At 44.6% G+C, this 7,983-nt stretch overlaps 1 long non-coding RNA gene across 1 annotated transcript; it reads right to left on the bottom strand.

Moving 5' to 3' along the window:
* Window positions 1–259: 259 nt before the first annotated feature.
* Window positions 260–7,586, bottom strand: LOC144109998 (uncharacterized). The gene is made up of 3 exons (XR_013309671.1): window positions 7,404–7,586; window positions 1,537–1,600; window positions 260–649 (listed from the first exon to the last, which is right to left on the bottom strand). It is a non-coding gene; the product is annotated as an uncharacterized LOC144109998 (long non-coding RNA).
* Between the last annotated feature and the right edge of the window lie 397 nt (window positions 7,587–7,983).

Raw genomic sequence — 7,983 nt, 5'->3', positions numbered from 1 at the left:
ATTATCATGTTGAGCTAATATAATCCCGTATACTATAAAGAAATATTCGTATATTCTCAGTCCAGTAATGACAATTCATAAACTGTAGGCACCTTCTAAGAAAAACTAGGCATCATTTTAAACGTGCAGATATCCGATCTAATATTTCTAAAGGGAGCGATACTGTTCACCTACCATAGAAAATGGCCAACCACTCCCTTCTCTCTTTAGAAATTCTGAAAGAAGAAAGATGAAAGGAATAAGGCAAGAAGAAAAAAAAAAAGCGCGGAACTAAAACTTTATTGTTTTTGGAAGCTTCATACACACCTTTCGTGCTCTCAATAGCAAAATATCTAAACTCTTTGTTTTTTCATAAAGGAGATCCTTAAACCAAGTATGTATTTGCGTACAGCTTGACCAGTCTATTTTGAGTTATTTGGAGTGCATTTGTGCATAACGTTCTAGATAATTGAATAGGAACACCTGTTTGGCGATAATGTTCACTTTAATATAGATTTCTTTATATTCTCGTTCTAAACTTATTCTTTCTCAAGGAGACGGCTGGGGACCACACGCAAGGAAGTGGTCCTAGGCCTAGGCTGGAAGGGTGGCGGGGCACGCACACACAGTCGTCGTCACATCGGGACCCTGCTTTGCTGCCAACGGGGCACTGAAAGCAAGGAAGAAGGTTGCTGATGTGGCATCGAGCAAAAAAAAATGAAACATGAATGAAAATTTTTCCTGAAAGTTACGTGCTGTGCGATGTCAGCGCACGTTAAAGAACACCAGGTTGTCGAAATTTCCGGAGCCCTTCACTACGGCGTCTCTCATAGCCTGAGTCGCTTTGGGACGTTAAACCTCCATAAACCAAACTAAACCAGTCCTGAAAGTTACGCTCGGGGAGTTAAGGAAAAGTGAAGAAACTCACATGGATATTTGCGTCTTTGAAATTTACGGGCCATGCAAGTTAATCAACGCGTTCATAGAATGTTTGTTCTGAGCACCAGATAATCCCAGCTTTGCTTCCTTGAGAGTATACATAAGAGATTCATATATAATAAAGTGAGACGACAGCCAGTGACAAATGCACTTAAGGATTTATGTTTCGTATAAAGCGTAAGTTTAGTGTTGTTTTTCTTGTTGGACAATAAACACAGGCTTCGAGAGTATTTTATGCTTCGAATATTAAGTGTGTGTGTGTGTGTGTGTGTGTGTGTGTGTGTGTGTGTGTGTGTGTGTGTGTGTGTGTGTGTGTGTGTGTGTGTGTGTGTGTGTGTGTGTGTGTGTGTGTGTGTGTGTGTGTTGTGTGTGTGATTTTGGTAACTTAAAAAGTACAATGATCAATCACTAACTAGCCCAACAAGAAATTCTCTTAAGCTGGTATTACTATAGCACAAAAGCTTCACTTTAACAAAAACTTTTTTTTTATTTTAAACATTATATTAAAAATGTTATATGCGTCTCAGTCCACTACTGCGTGCGCGAAGGCACACAACTGCACTGGTCAGCCTGAGGTAAGGTAGTTTATGTGAAGGCCGCTAAATAAATGACCTTTACCCAAGCAGGACAATAAGGTCTTCGTACCGCTCGAAACGCTGAAGGCCATTTAGTAGGGCCGGATCTGAAAATAGAGAACTGCCATGAACGCTTTGAATATGCATATGCTTCGGAGCGTTACAAAAGTTTTGCCTTCATACAGGCGATTCAGCTTCAGGTCACAAGCAAAAATAAAGGAGCAAATCTCAGGCAACTATGTAATGAGTTGCTCCTTTGCTGTGCAGCCTAACGTAACCGCTCTTACTTCCGAGGCAGCAAAACTCCTCTCCGTAAGCGACCGCCACCCAACCCCCTGACGGCCTCCCTCGGAGCGGCAGCCCAGAAGGGCGTGGAGACAAATGTTGTCACATTGGCTGCCCTACGTTCCCTCCTTCAGTGTTGAATGAAATCCCGAATAGCACGGAATGTTGGGGAGCCTGGGAAAAAAATTCGTAGCAGGTGTATAGAGCCACGCTCAGAATCGCTGCTGGCTCCACGATACTTCAAGCTCTCGTGTCTGTATGTATGCCTGCTGCCTTCGCGCTCGCGTGGGAAGCCAAACCATTATTTGTAAGCACCGTATAAATAGTTTTCCGGCTGTATGTTCGTCGATGGCTTGTTCTCCATGGCCACAGATGTGGCTTGAGCTATTTGAGTGGTATTAGTTCTGATTGAATTGCCTTGGCACGGTACAAACCCAACTCTTAAATAAACGAACCTACAAAATTTTGCAAACCGAGCGATTGAATCAGTCCTGTTGGATTTATGTGACTGACTTCGCAAGTTCAGAACGGTAATTATGAGAGGTCTGTACGCTGTTAGGGTTTAGCAGCGAATATTGGCCTACACACCGATTTTTTTTTTAAATAATAGAGTTCTTACTCGTGCGATGCTTTGAATCATGTTTAGTTTGTCGCCTACAGGCTTATAGAAAGAGGGAATGATAAGTTTTAAAAATTATGTATTATTAACGCACAGACGTTTTCTAAAGCAAATTCAGATATTTTATTTGTAATGGTGTTTATTCGAACCGCAGGTCGGTAGGCGTTGGTCGGAGGGCGGCACGACGAACACTCTCACAGGCGTCACTCGAGAATCACACCTGCACTTCGTCTACCTCTTCTCTGCGCTGCTTGAACTCCTGCCAGTCGGTCCTATTACAGTTACCTCCACGCCAAAAAAAAAGGAGCCATCTTGGCGTCTTACGGGGAGGAAAGCATGGGCGGATCATAATGAGGCTCGAGGCGCTCGACGTGCATAGTTTTGCGCCCCCGCCGACGGTGGCCCGCAGAGGGAGCGAGCGGCTCAACGACGTAATTCACGGAAGAAGTTTGTTGCAGCACGCGGTAAGGTCCGTGATAGCGAGAAAGCAGTTTTGTGGCGAGGCCGGGAGTGGAGGAAGGCATCCAGAGCCAAGCAAGGGCGCCAGATGGGTATGACGCGGGAGGGTCCGAGGGATCCCGACGGTGCTTCTGATGCCATTGGAGCTGTGTAGTTAAAGAGCGGGCAAGTTGCCGGCATTCTTCGTCATACAGATGAGCGTCGAAAAGTGATGTGGTCTCCGAAGGCTCAGGGCGATAAGGAAGGATGGTGTCTATGGTAGACGTAGGCTCTCGGCCATATAAGAGAAAGAAAGGAGAAAACCGCGTCGTTGTCTGCGTAGCCGTATTATACGCGTACGTGACGAAAGGGAGCACTTGGTCCCAGTTGGTGTGGGCGGTGTCAACGTACATGGCGAGCATGTCACTGAGTGTGCGATTGAACCGCTCAGTCATGCCGTTGGTCTGGGGGTGACAGGCGCTGGTGCATCGATGAACGATTTGGCAATGCTTTAGCAGGGCCTCGACGGCTTCCGAGAGAAAAACACGGCCGTGGTCACTTAGCAGTTCTTTAGGGGCGCCGTGACGAAGAACAAGACTGTGTTGAATGAAGTGAGAGACATCGTTTGCGGTAGCAGATTTTAGAGCCGAAGTTTCAACGTAACGTGTTAGGTGGTCAACGGCCACAATGGCCCAGCGATTGTTAGCCGATGTAGTTGGAAGCGGACCATAAAGATCAATGCCGACGCGGTCAAAGGGACGTCCAGGGAAAGGTAACGGCTGCAAAGGAGTGGCGTTGGGGTGAGGAGATTTCTTGCGACGTTGGCAGGCGGTGCACGACCGAATGAATGTACTGACGTATGTAGCGGTACATACTTCGCCAGTAATATCGCAGAGGAAGGCGAGCATATGTTTTCAGTACACCAGCGTGGCCGCATTGTAGAGGGCGTGAAAAAGAGGCGCACTTGGCCGCACGGAGGTGTCGAGGGATCACCAACAGCCACTTCCGCCCGTCGGAGACGTTAGTGGAAGCCACCGAAAATATGAAAAAAAAGCCACTAAGAACAAGAAAAAGAGAAATATATTTCTCCTCAAACACACAATCACTCCATACAGAACAAGCACGCATCCTCGGCAACATTAACACTCTCCTTATTATTATTATTATTACTGACACCTTTGTCAAATGCAGATGCCTAGTTGTTGTCTTTTTTTTATCACTACATAATTTGAATGTCTTCCTTTGAGGGGAAAGAAATTTACATCTTTGTGTGTGTGTATGGTGTACCAGCACCAAGACTTTTGGGTTGTTCCTAAGCACCGAAAATAAATATAAATTGATTGGTTCATTGATTTCTCGATTCATTAATTGATTGATATTACCATTTCCCTCACGCTGTAACGGTCTTCGACTTCGGATAGCTTTATAAAGCTGGCTGTACCAAGTGTGCGGAGATTACGGCAGCTCCAGCAAATATTCTCAAATCATGAACCTGTTCCGTTCCATTAACTGGCATTATTTTCCTTACCCCCATTCTCCTCGAGTGTTTGGATTCATCCCCTGGTGGAAGAGAGAATCGCAGAGCCCTCCACCAAAGCACCACTTTCAGTCTTTCTTCTTTCACTTCCTCCTTCATGACTTTCCTCACGGTGTGCTTTTGATGTATACCGAGAAGTGAGAGAGCCACTGCAGTTTACCTCTCCTCAAGCTCAAAGCTACTAGAGTTCGGAAGATGACCAACGGGCTTTAGCACAGCTAATGGTGTCTTTTATTAGGGCTTTATTACAACCCACGAAGAAACGTTTCCTTAACCTCCTCGTCCTCGCTCACGTGTTCGTGGCAACTTTGGCGGAATTTTCGCATTGTTGTTTTGACAGATTTTATCGTGGTGAAGCCCGCTTGAAAACGCTGTTGTGCCGCACGTAGTATTGCATTTTCAAAAGACAATGTTATCCTCAGCTGTGAGAGCAGGCCGTGCGAGCAACTAATGCAGTTATCTTGCTGCGTGTTTTCTTGTTTTGATACATCGCGCTTTAAAGAACCGTATGGTAAGCAAGCTGTGTTAGTGTGAGCACAGTAAAATAAAACAGCTCACTTTCTAGGTCGCTTTACTTTAGTTGCAAGGCAGAATGCGCGCAGAGTTGTTGGGGACGGTCTCAATTCTTACCACAACTCAAAATAAACAACTGGAAGTGATGTCGCACCTGGTGGCTCAGTTTTACTGTGATATATATTTTACACGCCAATATCCTCCCTTAGGAAGAAATGCTGCGCACGCTCTTAAAAAAGATGTCAAGTGTCCCTCCTGCGGGAGACGTTATATAGGTTGTGGCGAAAGTAAAGTTCTGCATTGCATAGAAATTTACACATTACACACGCCCCCAGTTCCAGACAACTGAAAGGGAACCAACCAATTTTTCTGAAACAAGAAAAACATATAAACATATACGTCCTTCCATCTGTTCACGACTGAGTAAACCGTTACTGCGCTCAACAAAGACCAGGACTGTACACGAAAGGAAGAGGACAAGCGCAGTTACACTTGATGCCCTATTGAATCTGTTGAATGTGCAGCCCTATATTACTGAGCTGAAAGACATGCACCCGTTTGTCAGCTTCTCTGGATGACTTCATAGTAAGGTGTTCCCAATGTTGCGCACAACCTTTCAATAAAAGACGTGACAAAACAGTAACGAGAAGAGTAGCGTATTATATGCTCGAAAGACTGCTAGCTCATTGCAGCAGTCGTTGGAGGCGCTGAACCACATCGAATGTAGTTACTTCTTCCCGCTTTTATTAACTACTTAGGCGTATGCACATATGCAAAAGCAATGAGAAAACTGCTGGATGATATTTTTCTTTCAGGGATTTTCGTTTTAAAACTGTGCAAAATTGATCCATGCGGTATATTGAGATGCACTGCACCGCCAGGCTGAATTTTCTGCCTTCAATGGATCACTATTTAGAGTAAAAATAACAGTAGGTAACTAACTAGTACACTTTGCTATTTCTGAGTTTACCCGTGACGGTTACATTAAGAAATTACTTTGTTTTTATCAAGAGACGGCTGGTCAGCAGGATTTGTTAACACTCGATGCCTCTTTGAAAACAATGAGTACTGCCAATAACTGTGCCGCCACTAGTCGGCGCTCCGGATCCTGCCATAGTCTTTTTTTTTTATTCGAGAAGTGTGCCTTGAGGCATAAGTTGAAAAAAGGAAGGGGGGGAAGGAATGCATGGGATTGAAAGTTAAAAGAAGTAGTGAAGAACCACTGCGCTGAGGTAGTCGCAGAGGTTGCTAATGAAACGGTTGTCCTTAGTCCACTTGACGTAGTCACTTTCGCGGTTCCACCGCTGGCCCACCGTTGTGCTCGGTTTCAAATCCTTCCCTAAAACTTCACAATTCATAGAACGTTAGGGGCGCCTTCGAGACTAACGAAAACGTAGTACCCTGCAGTTTCTCAAGTTTTCTGAAGGAAAAAAACTTGAGATCGCATTGGTCGCGCCAAAGTACTGAATGCGACAGCGTGCGGTAACCTCGCGCGTCATCTCTTGGAGCTTCGGCATACTCCGCCGTGCTCGTATTTCTAGCGACCGCCTCATGTTGGAGCCACTATGACACGTCAAGGGCATATTGGATGCTACTAGACATGGGGTTTTATATGGCCACAAGATTTGAAGACGCTCATTGATGAGCTGAACTAAAGGTTGTTGCCCGCTCTGTATCGTGCTCTGCTGTGATAGATGCTCACACAGGTCTCCAATTATAGCCCGCAGCCCAACCTCCTCAATGGTGGATACTAAGCCCGAGGGCTTTCAGCGGGAGGGGCGGGGGTTCCAGTCATGGTTTGACTATTTTTTCTTTTCAGTGCACGCTTTTCATTCTTCATTCAGTGCGTGCTTTTCATTCTTCAGAGGCACTACGTAATGATTCAGAAATGACGTCACTACAATGTAGGCCAATGTGGAATTGTGTACTGGTGTCATCACTGTTTCACATTGTGGTCGTTGTGGGGTGTTTGAATTGCCAGCGCTCGGTCATGTTGGTGTGACGCCCCATCGCCACTAAGGAATGAAACTTGCATTCTCATGACACCAGACTTGCCTCCGAACGTGTGTGCTCTAACGCTATCACGTTGAAACTGGGTAGCCCTGCGACGTTCGTTGCAGTACGCTTTGTTAAGCGGTGCGATTTTAGCTGATATTTCTACTGAAGCTCCAGTTCAGGAAACAACATTGCTATTTGTGTCAAAACAGGGTTACCGTGCCTTTAGAATAATTAAAATATGTAGTCTTTGCCAAATGTAACCAGGCTAGACGTTTTGCTTCTCAGTCGTATATTAAAACTATTATGTCAGCCCCCAAGCTCTAAATCTCTGTACGGCAAGAAACACCCTTGTCCTCCCTTTCAGAGAACATTTTGATCTTTAGGGAAGCCGTAAGGGCTCTACTATTCGAATGAGAAGCAAACCTCGCAGCCTGCTTACTTTTGGCGAAGGCTGTACGTCTATCGGCGCATCTGCTACATCCCATCGTAAAGAAAATTGACAAAAAAAGATCAAACTTACTCGGTGGCAACAATCAAAGTGCAAAGGACACTGAGAAAGAGCACTGCAAACTTCATCTTAAGGCCTTATACCTCGTCGTGTGGGGCAGTGTGGAGATAGGAAGCCAGATGCACTGCACATTCGAGTTATGCTTGGAAACTTATCTGAATAATCGGGTGCCGCACAGCTTTTTATATAATTTATATCTTTTATTTTTTAATTTATATCTTATATATTTATATCTTTTATACTAAGCTGCGACCCAAAGATCTGCGCTAAAAGATATTTGAAAATTTTAATACAACAGCAAGGTTATCAATATGCACAGAAGAAAGCCAAGATATTTTTCTTTTTTTCTTTGCTGCTGCTCTGCATTTTTTTGCTTAAATAGTGTGAAAGCATACAGTCGCAGCGAGACGTCATATGAATTTTTTTAATGCTATTTCGGGCTATAATTTAGCATTTCCAATGTAGGCTGCTAGCTTTTCTGTTAATGCTAAGACCCATTTCTGAGAGTGGATACTTCATAACTAGTGTTCTCAGATCTCCGTTGCTTTGTATTAAACAAATCGCTATCGGGTACATCTTGATATGAAGCTTC

The sequence above is a fragment of the Amblyomma americanum genome, chromosome 11 (genome assembly GCF_052857255.1).
Source record: "Amblyomma americanum isolate KBUSLIRL-KWMA chromosome 11, ASM5285725v1, whole genome shotgun sequence".
Taxonomy (NCBI): domain Eukaryota; kingdom Metazoa; phylum Arthropoda; class Arachnida; order Ixodida; family Ixodidae; genus Amblyomma; species Amblyomma americanum.
The sequence above is the reverse complement of the archived record's forward strand: the minus strand, read 5'-3'. Positions and strand labels throughout refer to the sequence as shown.